The sequence below is a fragment of the Chinchilla lanigera genome, unplaced genomic scaffold (genome assembly GCF_000276665.1).
Source record: "Chinchilla lanigera isolate Chin_1 unplaced genomic scaffold, ChiLan1.0 scaffold00067, whole genome shotgun sequence".
Classification (NCBI taxonomy): Eukaryota; Metazoa; Chordata; class Mammalia; order Rodentia; family Chinchillidae; genus Chinchilla; species Chinchilla lanigera.
In genome coordinates this window covers 1,187,223-1,194,980 of record NW_004955468.1, presented here as the reverse complement: position 1 = coordinate 1,194,980, position 7,758 = coordinate 1,187,223, and positions in this window count along the sequence as shown.

Genomic DNA, 7,758 nt, shown 5'->3' with positions numbered 1-7,758 from the left:
CGGGGCGGGCCGGGGGCGGGGCCCAGCCAATCCCGGGGCCTCCCGGCGCACGACGGGACGTGGAGTCTGGGGGCGCGCCACGCCGCCCCGGGGCGCCCCTGCCGGGACTACACGTCCCAGGGGGCGTCGGGAAAGCCCCCGTGCCCATTGGCTGCCGGGGATACGGGGCGGAGCTTGCCTCTCCCCAGAGCATCCTCCCCCGCCTCCCTGGGAGTTCTCCATTCCCGGCTGGGGCTCGCTCCATCCTCCCCGAACCACGCGCGTGGAAGCAAGTGGCCGTCAGCTTCTGGGTCTCCCCCGGGTACGTGGATGACCCCAGGGTCTGTCGTGTATACTTGTTTGTGCCCACTTGCCTGGATATTTCTAACTTGTAAGCCAGCCTACAAATAAACATAGAAGTTAATCGATGTCTTTGTTCATTTAACAAGTGGCTGCTGTGTGGCAAGCACTCTTCTAGGCGCTGGGAATACAGCAATGACCAAAACAAAGTCGCTGCTCCAAAAAAGTTGACATTCCAAAAAAAGTGACATTCTGGTGAAGAAAGAAGGTAAACAAGACAATAATTAGATAAGATAAATGGAGACCGATAAATCTAGAAAATAAAATAGGCGGGGTGTGGTAGTGTTACCGGGTTGGGTCTGGTGGTCCCCCAGGCTAAAAGAATTTAACCCGTCCTTTTAAAATACAATTGCAGTTGGGCATGGTAGCACATGCCTGTAATCCCAGCACTATGGAGGCTGGGGCAGGAGGCCTCGCTGAATTCGAGGCCAGCCTGGGCTCCACAGTGAGTTCAAGGCCAGCCTGAACTCTATAGGGAGACCCTGTCTCATAAATAAAGTAAGTTTCCGGGTTTGCTGACTCATGTCATAGAAAAAGAATTTTCAGGACATGCCCATAAAATAGACATGAGAAAGGTTACTAGACAAAGACATGAGTATGGGTGCTCAGAGAGGGGAAGCAGGATACACTCAGGAACTGGGGATCTTTATGTGTTTTAGGTGGTGGAAATCTGTGGAATCTGATAACCTATAGTCTTAGTCTGGCCTAGTGGGTGGGAAAGGATGGCCCACCCTTAGTAAGATAATGGCCCACTTACAAGGGAAATCCTAAAAGGTGGTCTATTCTCGGGTGAAAGAAGACCATTAAAAAAGAAAGAAAGAGGGCTGGGGATTTAGCTCAGCGGCAAAAGCGCCTGCCTGGCAAGCGCAAGGTCGTGAGTTCGGTTCCCGGTACCGGAGAAAAACAAAAAAAAAAAAAAAAAAAAAAAAAAAAAAAAAAAAAAAAAAAAAAAAAAAAAAAAAAAAAGAAAGAAAGAAAAAAACAAAGAGGACCATTTGCGCCAGGCGTGGTTGCGCACGCCTGTAATCCCAGCACTCGGGAGGGTGAGGCAGGAGGGTCGCTGTGAGTTGGAGACCAGCCTGAGCTACAAAGTAAGCTCAAAGCCAGCCTGAACTGCATAGTGAGACCCTGTCTCAGAAAGAAAGAAAAAAAAAAAGACCACTTGCAAGTAAAAAGGGAATGGGGGGAGTCAGTCATTTGTAGGTAACAAGGAGTTGCCTGAGTTTACTATGTTTTGAAAGAGAAAGACAAAAATAAACAAAACTGGAGTGGAGTGGGCCCTCCAGCCGCTCAAGGCTGCACGGCTTTACTGTTCTTCCTTTCCTTTGGGCAGGCATGATGGCCCACACCTACAATCCCAGCACTCTGGAGGCTGAGGCAGGAGGATCCTTGGGGGTTAGAGGCCACCCTGGGCTACAAAGTGAGTTCAAGGCCAGCCTGAACTGCATAGTGAGACCTTGTCTCAAAAAGACAAAAAAACTGGGCTTGTTGGTACACGCCTGTAATCCCAGCACTTGGAGGCTGAGGCTGGAGGGTCATTGTGAGTTCGAGACCAACCTGGGCTACAAAGTGAGCTCAAGGCCAGCCTGAACTACATATCGAGACCCTGTCTCAAAAAGACAAAAAAAAAAAAAAAAAACCTGGGGTCTAGGATGTAGCTTAGCAGTGTAGCACCTACCTGGCAAGCACAAGGCCCTGAGTTCAATTCCTGGTACCAAAACAAAATGACAACAAAAAACTGGGCTTGTGTCCTCTGAAGCTGCAGATTTTTTTTTTTTCTTTTAACCAAGAATCCAACTCAGGACCTCGTGTTTGCCAGGCAGGCACTGCACCACTGAGCTAAATCCCCGGCTCCTATAGCTGCAGATCTTAAGAGTGCAATTTTTAAAATCTTGATTTCCTTGTCTCCTTTTTACCTAGTTTTTTTTGTTTTTGTTTTTGTTTTTGTTTTTTTTACCTCATTAGTGTACACCTGTAATCCCAGCACTCAGGGGAGCCTGAAGCAGGAGGATAGCTGCAAATTCAAGGCCAGCCTAAGCTGCATATTGAGACCCTGTCTCAAAACAGAAAAAAAATGATCTGAAGGAATGACTTCTCGGAGGAGTGACTTTTGAACTGAGAGCTGAGACATTGCCTGTCTTGAACTACAAGAGAAACTATAACTTGTGGACACAGAAACTGTCGAGTGCAAAGGGCCTGGAGTAGGAACAAGGCTGACATGATCAAAAGTCAGTAATAGGCTGGAGATAGAGCTCAGCAGCACAAATGCCTGCCTGGTAAGTGCAAGGTCCTGGGGCTGGGGATTTAGCTCAGCGGCACAGCGCCTGCCTGGCAAGCACGAGGTCGTGAGTACGATTCCTGGTAAGAGGGAGGGGGCTGCCTAAAACCTCTACCACATCAAACCCCTCTGACAGAACTTCTGCAGGTGGCAGAGCACTCCAGAGACTGAGGCAGGAGGATCTCCAGACACGGAGGCCAGCCTGGACTACATCATGAGTGCAAGGCTGGTGTGACAGCCTCAAAAAACAAAACACTCACTTCCACAATTAGAATAAAGCAGAGTCCTTCTTATGCCCTCAAGACCTTACTTCAGTCTCCCCACACAGCTCCCACATTTCTGACCTCTTCTTTTTGTTCTACCCACGCCGGCTTCATCCTGGAATAGGACAGCGGCACGTTAGCCTCAGGGCCTTTGCCCCTGCTGCTATTCTCTGTCTACTGTGCTCCTCCCACGATGCCTGCCTGGCTTCACCCCTTTCCTCATATGGTCAGATTAAACGTCACCTCCTCAGACACAACCCAGCTAACATAGCAGCCCATACATGCTCTGTCCCCATGAGATACTTTTTCTTCTGCATACTTACCAGAGTCTGTTTTGTATTATGTTTATAGTTATTTGCTTTACTGTCTGCCTCCACCAATTGTGGTGTTGGCTCCAAGAGGAGATTGTTGTTCCCCCCAACTGTTCTGTCCCCACTGACTAGAATGGCCATGAGCTGAGCATAGTCACACACACCTGTAGTCCCAGCTCTTGGGAGGCTGAGGCAAGAGGATCACTGTAAGTTTGAGACCAGCCTGAACTGCATAGCAAACCCTGTTTCTTTCTTTTTTTTGTCTTTTTGAGATAGGGTCTCACTATGTGGTTCAGGCCGGCTGTGAGCTCACTTTGTAGCCTAGGCTGTTCTTGAACTCACAATGATACTCCTGCCTCAGCCTCCCAAATGCTGGGATTACAGGTGTGCACCACCACACCCGGCTCCATTTCAAAAAAGACAAAAAAAAAAAAAAAAAACCAAGGCCAGGTGTGGTGATCCATACCTCTGGTCTCAGCACCCTGAGCGGCTGAGGCAGGAGGATCACAAATTTGAGCCTAGCTTGGTTAATTTACCAATTTAGTGAGAGCCTGTCTTAAAATAAAGTTATATTTTAAAAAAAGAATCAAAATATATCAGGATGGGGCCAGGGCTATAGCTCAGTGGCATAAGCACCTGCCTGGCAAGCGCAAGGTCCTGAGTTCAATTCCCGGTACCAAAAAATTATGTATTGTGTATACCTAAAATGTACCAATAAACTTAATAAAATAAAATAATGCTATGAAAAGGGCCGGGCATAGTGGCAGATGCCATAGTCCCAGCATTCCGGAGGCTGGTGTAGGACGATAGCCATGAATTCAAGGCCAGAATTCCCTCTCTCAAAAAAATACGTTTTTAGAAATAAATTAATAAGTAACGAAAGGCTGGAGCTGGATCTCAGCATCAAGGCTCTGAGTTCAACCCCTAGTACCGACAGCACATGACAAAGCCTGATTGTCACAAGTTTGAGGCCAGCTGGGCTACACAGTGAGCTTAGCGCCAGCCTGAACTATATACATAGTGAGAACTGTCCCAAAAAACAAAAGCAAAACAAACAAAAAATGACAACAAAAAGAGCAGGGTTCAAAATTACAGCCTAAGGCACCATTTTGTCATCCTGCTCCTGGTGGCAGGTACTCAGTAGAGGGAGAGAGTAAGGTGGTCCAAATATTAGTGACAGCTAAGTTAGGTAGAATCCTTCTAGGCATTCATGCAGGGCTGGGCCCTCCAGGGGATCAGCGCAGAAGATGAGAACACACCAAAACTGGGGCTGCAGGTGCATCTAAAGAGGATTAAAGTCACCATGGCCAGATTTACAGTACATACTTCCCTAAGAGACAAATGAAAATCTGAGATTAGTAGTACCACTTTTTTTTTTTTTTTTTTTTGAGGGTCTCACTATGCAGTTCAGGCTGGCCTTGAACTCACTAGGTAGATCAGGCTGGCTTCCAACTCACAGCAATCCTCCTGCCTCAGCCTCCCAAATGCTGGGATCACAAGGTGTGTACCACCACACCTGGTGTGGTACCACCCTTTTGAGATTTCCCATATAAGTAAACCATTATCTCACTGGGGTAGGCCATCCTCTTCCACCCACTAAGACTAAGATTGCCACACTAACACTATTTTCTGTTTGTTTTGTTTTTGTTTTTTGGGACAATTCTCACTGCGTATGTAGTCCAGGCTGGCTCTAAAATTAAGACTCTGGTGGGGCATGGGGGCACATGTCTGTAATCCCAGCACTCGGGTGGCTGCAAAACGAGGATTGTTGAGAGTTCAAGACCAGCCTGGGCTACAAAGTGAGCTCAAGGCCAGCCTGAAATGCATATCGAGACCCTGTCTCAAAAAGACCAATAAATAAACCAATAAATAAATAAATATATAAAATAAAATTAAGACTATGGATGATTGACCTTCAGGTGTGGTGGCACACACCTGTAATTCCAGCACTCAAGAGGCTGAGGCAGGAGAATTGTCAGGAGTTCAAGGTCAGCCTGGGCTACATAATGAGACCCTGTCTAAAAACAAAACAAAACAAAACAAAAAACCTTTCTCAGAAAAGTGGGCTTGCTGGCAACCCACTTTAGGTCCCCTCATGTCTCTCAGGAGCGAGCTCTCTTTCTATACATTTTCCTACTCTTAACCTCCATTGTTCCTTAGAATTCACTCTTTGAATTAATGGGCTGGGGGTATAGCTCAGTGGCACAAGTGCCTGCCTGGCAAGTGCAAGGGCCTGAGTTTGATTCCCGGTAACCCCCCCCCAAAAAAAAGAATTCACTCTTCGATTTTGGGAAACACAAACTCTGTATCTGACATCTGGCAGGTTGGAAGTCACAGTTTTTCTCCTATCTCACGAGCCTGTGCCCTGCACACAGGGACTCTTGGAAGTGGGTCGGGGTTGGTGACTTTGTTAAGAAAGTCCAGAGGTTCCCAGGGGAGGGTCCAGAGCTACAGCTTCAAGGCAGAGAGACAGGAAAGGTTAACAGATGGGCACATTATTCAGGTCCTCAGCTCTGTGTGGCCACGCTGAGGTCTCAGCTGTGGTGGAGATGGCCCCCAACCAGCAGATAGGTCATCAGAGAATGACAGCCTGGAGGACTCAGGCAGGGATGAGGGAGCCACAGGGGGCTATGGGATCTCAGCAGATCTAACCCTTCCCAGGGGCAAAGGAGGCCTTCCTGGAGGAGGTGACATTTGACCTGTGTGGGAATCCTTTTGAGGCTCAACCTCCTGGCCTATCCAGACACCAGGCAGTGTTCCTGCTCTGACCTCTTGGGTCCCTGATGGTTGATCTTCCTGTCACTCAAGTCTTGGGGACAAAGTGATTCCAGCCCGGTGTGGCGGTGCACACCTGCAATCCCAGCACTCAGGAGGCTGAGGCAGGAGGATCATTGCTAGTTCAAGGCCAGCCTGGGCTACAAAGTGAGTTCAAGGCCAACCTGAACTGCATAGTAAAACCATGTCTCAAAAAGACAAAAAAATAAAAGTGATTCTAGAAGTTAAGTCTCAAGGTTTGGTTTTCTCCTGACCCTGAACTCTAAGGATCTGGCCACCAGGGGGCACTGAGGCAGGATCTTTGTGCAGCAAAGGCACCCTGCAGACCCTGGCCCCTCACCCTTTCCCCACAGCAAAGGCTCCGGCACCCCTCAGGATGTCCAGACACGGCCTTCGAAAGCCTCTGCCCAATCCCTGCACTCTGGAGCTGAGGCAGAGGGACTGCAAGTGCAACCCCAGCCTGGGTGACATAGGGAGACCCTGTTTCAGACTGTTAAAAAGGGCTGGGGGATGTGACTCAGTGTGAAGGCCCTGGGATCAACCTCTAGCTCTGAGGGACAAAAAAAAAAAAAATCTCCCGTCCAGGAAAGGTGCAGACAAGCTGGGGCTGCTGGGGCCACACAGTACCCAGGCAGCAACAGCAATGACCATAGGAACGATGACAGATGGGGTCCGGCTGACTTAGCTCCTCCCCTGCATAAGCACTGCTCGGAGCCCTCATCCAGCTCTGCATCGCTGCATCCTACAGACCACAGAGTTGAGGGCAGGCTCAGTGCTTCGCAGCTCAGACGCCGCGGTAGCTTGGGCAGAGAGGGGTGATGCCTCACCAAGGAGCAGCATCCATCCCAGTAGCCAAAGCTGGCAGTCGAACCCCATTCCGAAGCTAACCCCTCTGCTACAGGTTTGTTGACATCTGTGTCAGGATCCCCGCAGGCCCCAAGGGAAGATGCCTGCAGGCCTCAAGCTGCTCCCCAGGGCTATGGACTCAGGGTGTCAGGTGGATCTGAGATTGTAGCCCTAACAAGCCCCTAAGTCTGTGTTTCCCTTTCTTACTTTCTCCTTTTTCTTTCTATTTATCTTTGTATGTGTTTGTGTGTGGTTTGGGGGATCAAATCCAGGACCCTTGTACTGAGCTACACCCACAGCCCTTTATTTTTTGAGACAGGGTCACACTAAATTGCTAAGTTGCCTAGGTTGAGCACACTTGTGTCCCTTCCTGCCTCAGCCTCCCAGAGTGCTGGTGATACAGGGGAAAATATGTAACTCCCAATCCCCTAGATGTCAGACACACTGAGTGTTTCCAGAAGTCAAAGAATGAATTCTAAGAAAAGACAGAGGTTAAGAGTAGAAAAATTTATTGGAGAACAGGAATAGCTCCCAAGAGACAGGAGGAGTCCCAGATGGGTTGCCAAGGAACCCCACTTCCCTGGGAAAGTTTTATAGAGCAAAATCACAAAATCACAAGGTGTGGGTACAACATAAGTCAAATTATAATCAACCAATAAGATTACAAGTATAGCCATTTAGCTAATATCGACCAATAGTAGCAAGGGCATATGGATGACATCATTAACCCAATTGATGATCTGTAGTTTTAGTCTCAGTGGATGGGAGAGAACACCACCCCTCATGAGGTAATGGTTTATTTATATGGGAAATCTCAAAAGGATAGTTCCAATAATCTCAAATTTCATTGGGGAAGTATGTAAATCCGGCCATTGTGACTTTAATCTTCTTCAGGTTTCTGCAGCCAGTGTTTGTTTGTTTAGTTTTTGTTTTTTGTCTTTTTGAG